Source organism: Rousettus aegyptiacus, unplaced genomic scaffold (genome assembly GCF_014176215.1).
Source record: "Rousettus aegyptiacus isolate mRouAeg1 unplaced genomic scaffold, mRouAeg1.p scaffold_m13_p_12, whole genome shotgun sequence".
NCBI classification, from domain to species: Eukaryota; Metazoa; Chordata; class Mammalia; order Chiroptera; family Pteropodidae; genus Rousettus; species Rousettus aegyptiacus.
The window spans coordinates 68,095,107-68,108,500 of NW_023416287.1; the positions used below are offsets into that span (position 1 = coordinate 68,095,107).

General features: G+C 38.5%; 1 long non-coding RNA gene across 1 annotated transcript in view; it reads left to right on the forward strand.

Moving 5' to 3' along the window:
- Positions 1-13,394, forward strand: part of LOC107517388 — a 288,260-nt gene that overhangs the window by 162,426 nt on the left and 112,440 nt on the right. The gene's annotated exons all lie outside the window — the stretch shown is intronic.

The following is a 13,394-nucleotide window of genomic DNA, read 5'->3' on the forward strand; positions in this document are numbered from 1 at the left end:
GTGTCTTTATGATTTATTTGGATATACTTGCTAGATATTTAGCTATCTGGCTTTTCCTTTCAAATATCTGTTTCTAGGATTTATCAATTTTCCATTTATAATTCATTATTTTCAAACGATTTTTAAAAATTTCTGCCTTCCTTGGGTTTATCTAATTTTTTTGATAACTAAGTTGGATGTGTTGTTCATTTATTTCCATATTTCACTTTCAATTTTGTAGGCATTTAAGGCCACATATTTATCACGAAAATTTTTTATTGTAACAGAGTGTTTATATATAATTTTCTATTTGTTATAATTTTCTAAATAGGCATTTAAAAATGTAGTCCTAATGTATGATTTAGGAATACTTTTTCATTTTCCAAGTAGTTATATATTATTGTTCCTGCTCTTTGCTTATTCATTTGCAAAATTTCTCCTCTTTGCAATTTATTCAGATTTTATTGTGGTTAACATAGAATGCATTTTGTAGTGCTTCAGGTACATTTGACAAATATAGTATTCTTTGTTGGTAGTGCATAGAGTTAGATACATGTCTCTATGGGACACCCAAGATAAAATTTAGTCCTAAGTGTTTTGAAAACAATAGATAGAAAGTAAATATCTGGTATCACTGATCGGACAAGAGCACACACAGCCATTGGAGAAGTGAGTGATTCCTTCTGAATCTTGATTGACCTTTTCATGGTCATTTAGTACCTGAAACAGGGGTCAAGCCTGACAGTAGTCAAGCCTGGGGAGATATACTAGAAATACTAGAACACAGCTGGACAGGAAGGTGAATCTCAGGGACAGGGCAAGAGTGGAGCAGGGACGGCAGCTGGAGGGACCCTGAGGGCAGGCCTGGGGCTGGAGCCTCTGGAAATGGGTGTATCTGTTGGCAAGAACAATTTGTTTTCTCCATCCTTCTTTATGAACTCTCAGTAAATCCTTGTTAAAGGCCGTAGTCTGCTCTCAGCCATGGAACTTAAAAGAAAGGTCTCTTATAGACTTATGCAGCAAGTAAAGGGGAGGTAGCCTTTGCAAGATGGTGGGCAACTGAGCTGACCCTCACCAGGCTCACCTGCAGCAAAGATGGCATCTGGACAACTGAACGAGGCAACCAGAACAGATGAACATGAAGGCTGTGTCTTTGGTATTAGTAAGGCAGCTCTGGGGGTCAAGGAACATTCAGGGGTTACAAAGAACAACAAGGAAGCACTTCAAGGGTATTTGTTATTGCCTGCCTGGATGGGTAAGTGCTTACCACGATAATAACTGGAGCCATAGATTGAATTTTATTTTAGGCCAGACCAGTGAGGTTTATTTTAAATCAACATTATTAATTATAGTATTTGGAACACTTCACTCTTTTCTGACAATATAATCAGCTCAAACCTGGAAGAAACGGGTCTAACTTTTCTCTGATTACTGTATGGCTCTGAATTTCCTCATTTATCAGAGATTCTGCTTTACATTTCATGATGCTATAATATAACATGAGATGAAGATGTGCATTTGTTGTATCCTAATTGGAGATCACACCCATAAGCAATTTAAAATGCCCCTCTTGGCTATTTAATGCTTTGTTTGCAATTTCTATCTCTGATTCCATTTTGTGTACATACATCTTGGCTAAGTGTTAACCTTTATTTCCAACCTTGTTTGGGTTGTATCTTGTGTATTTTGTATTTTGACCAAACATAAAAAGCCTTTGTCTATTAATGAGAGAGTTAATTACATTGACATTTTTAGAACCGATACGTATGGTAGACATTGTTGTCCCCTGCCCAACATCTGTTCCTTTCTTCTTTATCCTAACACAGCCCAGATAGTTCCAGGAATGTACCCTTCAAGCTCCAGGTGAATCTAACTCTGTCCCAGCTCCAAGGTGGGCCTGATTGGTCCAAGTGTTGTAATCCCATCCCATGCCAGTGATTGGCTCAGGAAGGGGCAGGTAACTCAATTCTGACCAAGGCAATGAGAAAGGAAATGGGTTTGGGGGTTATTCTGGAGAAAATTTCTTTGCTTCTAAAAAACCTATGGGAAAGGACAGTCTCTTTTCCTCTGCCAGGCCCCATTTCGTCTGGAAACTGCACTTGGACCTGCTATGGAGTGTAGAGCACTACCTGAGGGTGAGGTCTTCACAAAGGTGGCAGAGCAAAGACATGGGGAGAACCTAGGTTCTCGAAGTGTCCCTGAGCTTCTGATTAATGGCCTTGTGGTCATCCTATACCTTACATTCCTGTTACATAAAGTTAGATAGTTCTTTATTGTTCTTTGAGCCAATTTGAATCAGAGTTTCTGCTACTTATAGCCGAGAGCACCTAACTGACACAATGTGTTTATTTTTTATTTTTACCTTTATTTTATGCATTTAATATATTTCTCTCTCTCTTTGTTTTTTTTTTATCATTTACATATAGATTATATTTTGTTTGCTCATGTTTTCTCTTGTGGATTGGTAAATATATATGTTTTTTAATTCTAGTAAAAATTGAGTAGGTTAAACTATACTTACCCCCATATTTTTAGAAGTGTCAAAGTCAACATAGTAATGATTATATTATTATTACAGCTAATGTTTACTGAGCTCTTAACATATGCCATGCAAGGTGCTAAACAAGATTTATATATTTATTCATTCTGTCCTCACTGCAGGAAATACAGAAAGTTTCAGTAACTTCCTCAAATGAAGCAGAAACTGTTCTTAGCTATAGGACTTCCGTCCAATGAGACTGCAAGCAATTCTCAATATAGTTGGTCTATAGTTTAGTTGTAATTTTGACATGGTCGTGAAAGGAAGCAGGCATAGCATTTATCTTCTACCATTTTGATTGGAACTCTGGTTGTTTTTGTAGTTACCAGGGAATTTTAGATCCAAAATATTAGTAATTCATTATTTTTATATTATACATTCTTTCGATTAAAAAGTGTTTTTTAACTCATATTTCCTACAACCATTTAGACTCAGTTCTACATTTAAATGATTTTGATACTCACCACCATCCTTGTTAAATCCCAGTCTTTTATTCTAAATTACAACACAATTTATTAGTGGATTAGCTGATTAATTTTTGAGCAATTTCATTTATAAATATGTCTTTTTCATATAGTTTTAATAGAATGATTATTTGGTTGTCTATAGAATTTCTCCAGAAATCCTATGTATTTCTTTTATGTGTTCTCATATTTATTGTTGTGTGGAAGTTTGAACCTGTTCTTCATTTTTCCACCTTGTAGTCTATCCAGTTCATTTATATCCAAATGCTAATAGTGTGTGTGTGTGTGTGTGTGTGTGTGTGTGTGTGTGTGTGATTTTACCCAAGCTATATTGCACAAGTAATTTCTGACATATTCTCCTTCCAAATATTAAGACCTTACAAAAAACACCAAGCCCCATATGACCACTTTTTCCTCAAGTCCTTCCCCTAAGGTAATTATAGTAAGTCCTCACTTAATGTTGATGGTTCTGTGACTTCCAGTGAAAAGATGTTTAATGAAACCAATTTTACCATAGGCTAAGTGACATAAACAAGAGTTAAGTTTCTACGCATTTCATCAGCACTGTAGCAAAATGTTGAATGAGGCAACATTATTTGAGGACCTGCTGTACTGTGAGCATTTTATGTGAATCTTTCTAGCAAGTTTTCTACGAATTTACATACATATATCTATATAACTACAGGCAACACAGCATTACTCCAGAGAAACGGTGATCTGAGAATATGTCAAAGGCATCAGTGAGGGGTTTGTGCTGAGATGAGCTGGGATGAGGGGTTTGTGGTAGGATGAGAGCAGCTTGGTGGCCTAAGAAAGAAGATTCCGCTCTGCAACAGTGTCTGGCGAGGTGGATCTTGGACCTCCGATTCAAGATTTATTCCACAGACAAAAAACAAGGCCGTCTTCTCAAATCTGTGGCCTTGTATTCCATATCAGGCTCACTTGCCAACTTCAGGTACAGTTCAGCTTTAGAGTTCATGTAGTCAGTGGCTATTCTTCCCACCTTCTGTCCAAGGTGTATTTATTAGTCAGCACAGTTAAGTTTTCTCATTTCCTCATATGACTTCAATAGATTTGGAAACAAGAAAATCCCAAACTTAGGTGGCAAGAGACCTCCTTGGGAAGAAAATAGGCCAAGTCACTATTAGTGGGCAGGTTGACTGGAACTCCAGGACAAAATAACATAAGTTAGAAACTTTTCAGCAGTGTACCTTTAATCTTTTGATTAGAAAAGAGGAAGGCCTCTTTTCATGAGAAACAAACTTGTCCAATGAGGGTGGTGCTCTGAAAACTGAGCCAGAAAGCTCCAGGGAATGAGTTTGGGTTCTCCCTGGCTTGAGCTCTAGAGAAACAGTTCTCAGACACTTTCCCACCAAGTAAACCTACTGTACCCATCTCCTTATGGACACCATCGGATTTGTTTTCCAAGTGAACCAATTTAGTAAAAATATGTTTTCCCATTGTAATTATTCTCATAGCTTCTGAAGAGCATGTGGTGCTTCACATTACCACACCAGGCTACTGGTTGTCCTGGCAATGGCCAAGGAGGCTCGGCTTGATAAGCCCAAGGAACTTGCGGTAGACAACCTGGGCCAGGCTTTCGAGAGTTTTGAAGATAGAGCAATTTACCTCCCTTATATGACATATGTTTTATGTGTCATTCACATCCCTAAAAAAGGAACAGCCAAACACACTGGTAAGTGCTGACTTTTGTATCTGTTGGATCTGACAGCTCCTAGCCTTGCTTTAGGTAGTGACTGTCTCCCAGAACCATTCAGTTTAGTTGTCCTTCCTCCACCATGTCCCTCTCTATCTTGCTACCTGCTTTATTTTTTTATAACACTTATCATGGTTCAAACTTTACCCATGCATGTGCCTCTTGCTTATCCATCTCCCCCTCTGGAATGTATGCTTCATGAGAGCAGGGGTCTTGCTGTCTCATGCACTGCATAGCCCCAGTTAAGAGAAGTGGTTGCCATAGAAAAGCCAGTCAATGAACATGCATTTAGCTTGTTTAATGAACTCATAGGTTAAATTCCTAATGGTGGAAGTTTGGGCACTGGAGTCCAAGGAGGATAAAGAAAATGTGAAGCAAAATGACCTCAACTATATGGGGGTCTTGCTTATGTTTGAAAGTTTCCAGACTCTATGTGTGGTCAAGACCTGTGGTTTGTGGCCACGGAAGTGTCTTTTCTTTTTCATTCCATATTTGTATGTTGGAACAATGAGCTGGAAGATAAAAATGAATACAGTCAAATTCTGAATTTGGATTAAAATTACAAGTTGCACAAATATAAGATAAGGGAGATATTTGCTTACCAATAATTTATGGGGAAAAATTATGTTTTGGGTGACTCATCTTTTGTGAAAGAACTGCATAAATAGCTGTTAAAAATTTCACACAATTAATGGAATATTATGTCTACTAATAACACCAACATTCGTAGCCACCATTTTTTTGCATTAACTATGTATCAAGAATTGCACTTAATGCTTTTTATACATGACTGAAACTAATGACCACCTTATTACTATGCTCATTTTTGAATGAAGTGACTTAGGATCTGAATATTTAACTCGTGCATGACACAGAATTAGGATGTGGTAGAACCAAGTGTATCTGTTTGTAAAAGCTGTGGTTCTTAACCACTGATTGCCTTGCTGCTCTGTGTGTGTCTGAATACATCTAGGGCATTGGACTCAGCTCTAGTAGGTACATTTTAAGACAGACAATAACCAAACAGTGGCTGCACAGGGAGGTCACTGGCATGGAAAAGGGTGTGGAAACCACAGCATTCAAAGAGAACATTCAAAGAGAAGGAGGGTGTTTAGTGCAGAGGAGAGATGATGGGAGGTGGGGGTCAAGAATGAAAGAATGTCAAATCGAAGAGAGCAGGCCTGTCCTGCTTGGCTCTAAATGGCAGAACTGGAATAGCAGATGGAAGTTACAGTGAAGCAGATTTCTGTTTGACATGAGAACTTTCTAAAGGTTAAAGATGTGGGATGAAGCTCTTGAACTCACCCCTCTCCACCTTCCAAGCCTGTATAGCCATCTGTCAAAGATGTTGGATTTCGGGAAGCAGTCCCTTCCACCTCTGAGTCTGGGATTTTCTAGATAGGTTTAAATTTTATTTAAAAGAAATATAAAGACCATTCAAGTTGCTTTAAGGTGAATTTTGACTAGGAGCAGGGAGACTATTTTATTCTCTGAGTTTGTTTTAGCCTATTGAGCATGTAACTCTTCCAGTGGGGCCATAACTGGGGCACAAGGGAAGTCAGAAAAGGGAACTTGTATTTTTGCTGAACCTAAATTCTCTTTAAAACAATACTTTTTGGATAGTATTCTTATATTCTTCATTTCAAAGAATCATATATTTATTTTGCGTTTAGCCCTGAGTAGGTGATAATTTTTAAACGACACCCCTCTTTGTTCCACCAACTCCTTAATGCCATTCTGGGTGAAAACTGTACTTTGTGCTGCCTCTCGTGGTTGCTCCAACACCACATGTGCCTAGGTACACACAGAAACTATGCACATAGAAATGATCTGCATTTGTAATTCATGAAACCCAAAGAACAGTAGAAAAAGAGGAATGAATTCTACATGGTTACAAGGAAGGAGAGGGACAAACCCGGATCGGGGTGCATTTCTGCAAACCAGTATAGGTTGAATTTCCTGTGGAGGAAGTACCCTTACTTGTGATTTCTCATCAGCCTCTTGGTGCAGAGTATCTACAGAGTTCTAGATGAAATGGGCTTGTGTGTGATTTTGCAAGGTGTTCAAAGGGTAAATAGAATCTTGGAGTAAGATTTGAAGAGCCCAGCCTCTAAATTGTCCTTTAATGGATCTAAAATTTTACAATCAGAATGCTGCTGTTTTCTTTTCTTTTCTTTTTCTTTTCTTTTTCTTTTCTTTTCTTTTCTTTTCTTTTCTTTTCTTTTCTTTTCTTTTCTTTTCTTTTCTTTCTTTTCTTTTTTTCTCTTCCCTTTAGTGTGGGTGGAACCTACAAATATAGTGGAATAGTCACTCCTCTGATTGTGTTATGTGTTGACAACAATTGACCTTAAGAAAGGGAAGTTATTCTGGGTGAGCATGACCTACTAAAGTTCCCTAAAAAGAGACTGAACTCTTCCTGAAGAGAGATTCTGTATGAGGGAGATTCTCTATTGCTGAGAGCACCACTTTTCTGAGTTAAGCATTTCCCTAGGCATTCTTCTAAAGGCTTTTCCTTTGGAAGCTGAAATGCCTTGGCTTCTAATGCCATCATAGGAAGGGAGTCCTAGAGGTATAGTAGTTTATGGATTGCTTGGTTTATACCGTGCATGGTCCTGAGCCCATGGCATGTTTATATAATTCAATATTCATGACAGCACTGTAATTATATATTGTTACTATCGGTATTCTACATATGGGGAAACTGAGTCTTAGAAAGGTTAGATACTTATCAAAGTTTACACAGCTAGTAAATGATTGCTATAGACAGAATCTTTGTGTCCCCCAATTTATATGTTGAAACATAATTCTCAATGCAGTGGTATTAGGAAGTGGGGTCCTTTGGAAGGCGATTAAGTCATGAGGGTGGAACTCTGAAGAATGGGATTAATGCCCTTATAAAAGAGTCCCCAGAGAGCCCCTTTGTCCCTTCTACCATGTGGGAACACCATGAGATGGTACATTTATGAACCAGGAAGCAGGTCCTCGCCAGACATCAAATCTGCCATTGCCTTGATCTTGGACTTTCCAGCTTCAGAACTGTTAGAAATAATTTCTGTTATTTACGAGCTACCCAGTGTAATATTTTTTGTTATAGCAGCTCAGACTCATACAATGATAGAGAATGGATTTGACTTCAGAGCCTATGCTCTTAACCAATATATAATACTGTTGCTAACACTCTAAATGTAGTAATTACATGATTCTCAGAAACAGAAGAGAGCTCATCGCAAGAACACTGTCTATATGTGTATGTAAGAGAATGGTGAGGAAGTATTCATTGTGAATTAACTTGAATCCTAACCCCAGGTAAATTACTAATCTAGAGTTTATCTGAGATGATTAACGCAATTCTGACTTCTGATTTGGTAAGGTCATTATTAGCATTTTATTATTTACTTCAAGGTCGATTGAAGGTACACATCAGGAAGTCATTACTTACTGACCAGCCCAGCTATGTCCTTCCTCTCTCTCTCACTCCTTTCCTTCCTCTTCTTTCCTTCCTTCTCAAGTACTCGTTTATTTCTGGGTATTTGTTCTGTGCTGGCACTGTGCTATACACTGGAGGTACAAAGATGAGTAAGTCTCAGTCTATATCCTTAAAGACCTCATAGCTTGGAAGGGAAATTAAAAAGTAATTACTATTCAACATGACAATGGTTATAAAGAAGCATATTTTCCAAACCTTGTTTTAAGGAACACTCTTTGACAGAATGTTAAGTAAGGGTATCATGAAAAAGAAGTATTTCAAGTTGAAACAAGTTTAGGAAATCCTGGGTTAAATAAAATTAAGCAGGGTTTTTCTTACTGGAGAATTTTCAGACCCTTTAAATTTCTAATGTGTACTGTGAATCTTTAAAAAGGGAAGAGAGCATATTTTCCAAACCCATTTGACCTCAGAACCCTTCTTTATTCATGGCACACTTAATAAAATATTTATTCATATTTCTCTCCCTCCCTCCATCACCCATCCATCCATCCATCTGTCCATCCATCTATCTATCCATCCGTCTGTCCATCTATATGTTCATCCATTTGCCATCCATTCATCTAACCTTCCTTTCACCATCCAGGATTTCTCAAGTACTCACTATATGTCAGCAACGTGCTGCATCCTAGGAATCCATCAGTAAACAAATATATGGAGTTAGTATTTTAATTGTGGAGATAAATGCCAATCAGGCAAATAAATATATAAGATTACCGAATATGTTAAAATCTACATAGGAAAAGCCCAGGGTTTTAAAATGAGAAAGAAAAATAAAGTGATCTATTTGAAGAGGTGGTTGAGAAAGCCCTCTTTGAGCAAAAGACATTTAAAGCAAACACTCAAAGGAAGAGAATGAGCCAGCTTTGCAAAGAGCAAAAGGAAGAGCCATCCAGGAAGAGGAAATAGCAAGTGCCAAAAGCCTGGAATGCAGAAAGGCTTGGCAAGCTCCAGGAATTGAGCTTCCTCCAGTAGTGCAGGTCTGCTTAAAGGCAGAAAGCTGAACCTGACACATTTTTTAAGAATTAGATTCTCATCATCATAATATCACAGAGTTGGAGGAGACCCTGGCACTATCTATTCTAAGTTCCTATCCAAGAGGTTCCATCTTCTAAGAGGTTCCTGCTCTGCTTGGCTCTGTTTATAGGGTCTTTGCTTTTAGATGGAAGGTTAACTTCAGCCTCCAAATGTGCTGGAAAGAGCATTGCTTGCTATATTTTTCTCCTTCATATAAAATAAGGACCAATGAGGACTGAAAAAATTGCTGTGTTTTTAAAGAGAAAACATCTCTCAGAGCTGCAAATCCCAATACGAGTAATCATAGTTGATAACCTTCACTTCATTCTAGAAATAGGAAACAAGACTGAAAGGGAAAATTGACAAAGAAACTAGTTGTTGTACTTGACTCAGTGGCCAAGGAGGGGAACGAGAATAACTCTGATCTTGAAGCCTGAGTGCCCTGCTCCCAAAGCTTTTATCTTTCAATTCTCCCTGCAAGATTAAGCATCCCCAAACACCACTTTTATGGTCTCTGCCTTGGTTCAAGGAGCTACAATGGATCTTCTTTACTGTCAAGTCAACTGAAAACCTCTCTGCTAGACATTCAAGGCTATCAATATCATTGTTTCCTTCTGGTTGACCCTCTGACTTCTTGCTCCCTTACCCCAACACACACACACACACACACACACACACACACACACACATGCACGCACGCACGCATGCATGCACATGCACACGCACACGCACACGCACACGCACACGCACACACAAACAGAATTTGTTTTACTATACAATTAGGGCCACACAAAAATAAAGAAATAATTCAGGTTTAGGGGTCGCACCCTGGCTTTGATTCTCTGCCACGTGAAGGTGGCTTGTCTGTGTATATCTCACAGACCTTTAGCTTCCTCATGTGATTAATGGATAGAAATAATAGTACTATTGTCATGTAGGGGTGTTTTTATCTGAACTCAATTGTCATGGTATCTTACTTCTATAGCTCCCTCCTTGGACACTCAGTTCTTCCACCTTGTTTGCTCTGTATTGGTGCCCCTGCTCTTTGGTTCTTCTCTCCTCATTTGGACTACATGGTTAGCTAAGCAGACTGGCACATGGAGCAACTAAGGCCAGGGTCAGGGGTTCGGTCTCCTAATGGACCATTTTTATCCATGATCTATGAATGGCTGTAGATTCTTGACCACTTAGTGTCATGTCTTTTCAGTGGAGAAACCCATTCTTGCTTCAGGTACAAAGACTCCAACATGTGTCATAGAGGTGGGTCAGGAGTATTGTTTTAAATCAAGACACCACATTCTTTGTATGTTTCTTAAACAGTATGAATCTGGACACCCAGATTAGAACACAGCATCTTCTTATGATGTAGCCATAGATTGAACAGTTAAACTTGCAACTCTAGTCACAGAACACCCTTTAACTCCGGATTCAAAGGGTCCCTTAGTCTAGTCACTTTTTGACACTCTAACTGAGTGGTTTTACCAAGACCAAAACCCTGGCTTCAGTTTTGGGATCACTGGGCTTAGCTGCGGCCTAGGCATTGGATCTTTTATGCACTCCCATAGGTAACTCTAACATGCAGCCCAGAGTGTGAAACTACCTCCTAACCCTATCAAGACATTGAATAGACTCCCTTAATCCCTGTTGCAAGCTAACTCTCCCAAATCAGTCACAGCTGGCCCCGACCTCATCTACGCTGGCTTCCAAGTGTCAGTCAATGGGCTGATGTAATGCTAGATCTAACATGCCATCTACCCCACACCATTGCCACAGAGAATAACTACAACCTCCTACCCACTTGACCATAGCTTTGAATTTTAGCTCTGGGAATAGGTAATTCCCTAATTGAGGGTGTAGAATTCTCTCAATCTTCAACTCCAGAAAGAATGACCTCCTATTTTGGCTACAGAAAGTTTATTTTATTTTATTTTATTTTATTTATTTTATTTTATTTTATTTTATTTTATTTATTTTATTTTATTTTATTTTATTTTATTTTACTTTACTTTACTTTACTTTACTTTACTTTACTTTATTTTATTTTATTTTATTTTATTTTATTTTATTTTATTATTATTATTTTTTTATTCCACCTTCCTACTCAGCTGGCTAAATACTGACCCTAAGCCTAGATCCGAAGTTACCGCATAATCATGATCATACAATCTCTCCGTGTTCTGATCACTCCTGGACTCTTACTTTGGTTATAGATTGTTCCATACCTGATAAATTGGAAATTTGTAACACTAGCCACAAGTGGAACCCAGGACACCAGCCTCAGTGCAGTCTCAAACCTTGGCCATAAACTTACAACCTAGTCACAGAAAGACCTCTGTCCTGGATGACTACAAATGAAAAATTTAAATATATACTGATACCAAGAAACTAGAATATTAAATTGCATGTACTTATCTGCCAGCTTCAATTATCACTACATGGCCATCCATGTTTCATTTATATCCTTACCTACTACTCCTTTTCATTGACTCCCGGATTATTGTAAAGGAAATATAGACATTATCATATTCTATCACCTGTATATATTTTAGTTTGTATCTATAAAATGTAAAGTCTTTTGAAAAAGATAAATAAGTTATAACCATGATAAAATGATCACACATAAAACTTAACAGACTTAACAAAAATTTTTTACACACAAATATATAATAAGTGTTCATATTTCTCCAATTGTTATATGTCTTCAATACATTATGTTAATATATTACATATATTTTTTTTCAGTTTTATACCAATAAGGTCTGTACTTTGTTATTGGTTGATATGTCTACTTGTCTCTTTTATTCTTTGGGTTTCCTCTTTATCGCTTCTATTACTTTTGTTGTTGTTGTTGCTGTTGAAGGAACTTCCAATTACTAAGCCCTAAATGTGGGACCATCTGACCATTACTCCCAGCCACCAATGTACCAGCACAAAGTGGCCCACAGAAGGGAAGCTCTGATCCTCAGGGGTACAAGCCAGGGATCAGGTGGGGGTATCCCTCAATACAGCCACTAACTGTGTGACCAAATAAAGCTTCTGCCCCCTAGCTAGTGAGGAAAGTGTTGCTTTTTAATCAAATGATGGTCATGTCTTGTGTTTTTCATGGTCCTTCCATTTCCTCACTGCTGTTTCCTGACAAAGGGTCATGGCAGCAAAGATGTAGTCAAACAGTCTGCGTATATACATTAAAAACCTAAAACTGCATACATAGAATAGGCTTGCTGTTTCTGCTCACCCTTGGTCTGGTTACAGCAATAAGATTCACATAAGTCAGGATTCACAACGTAGAATCCTGCAGTCACTAAGATGGGTTACTAAGGTGGCAAGAGTCATCCCTTCTGAGAGTTTAGTGAAAGGAGGTGATTTGAACTAAGGAATCATTTATGGAGAGAGGGAGAAACAGCCAGACAGCTTCACATTCCTGAAAGGAAGGACCTGAATCTCAAAACGGCCTGGCTTTGGTGGTGAAGACTTGACTGGAAGAGTGGTGAGTTCACATTTGAGTGTTGGGATTTTTGAAGCATTTGGTATGATAAGTGTTGAGTGAAGCATCAGAAAACAGCATCTTCAGCAACTTCATATTTCCTTCAGAGGAATGATGCTCAAACTTCTTGGCTGGCATTCAAGTCTCTGCCCATCATTTCCCAGCCTATTTTGACAGCCATAGCTCCCTCTTTTCTTTCTACCAGAATCTCTCCAGTCAGACTGAGCTCCTTGCTGCTTCCCAAATAAGCCATGTTTTCCTTCTTCCTCTAGTCTGCTCATGTTTCTCCCTCCTCTTGGAATGCCCTTCCCACAGCCCTCGGGTGCACATGCTGTCCAGAATCCAGGATGATAACACTCACACCAGACAGGAACTATTAAGCAACAAAAGGTGGAATCAGCTTGAGTACAAAATGAAAGACTTGTTCAGAATGACCCAGAGCCTGGTACTGGAAGGTTTCTGGATGCCTAAACAGCCAGTGGAGGAGCACGAGCCAGGGGAGATGTCATTCCAGCCTGGTACCCTCACTACGGCTCAACTCATCCAAAAGGAAAGCTCGATGAAAACATGTTGAACAGAATTATACATGCTCATTTCTTAATATAGCTTTTAGATGTAATCGTAGGGAACGTTTGTTTTGGGTTTGAATTTCTCTAGGTTTTAGATACCATTTTCTCTCCCAAACTAGGTCATTTGAATTATCTGCTGAT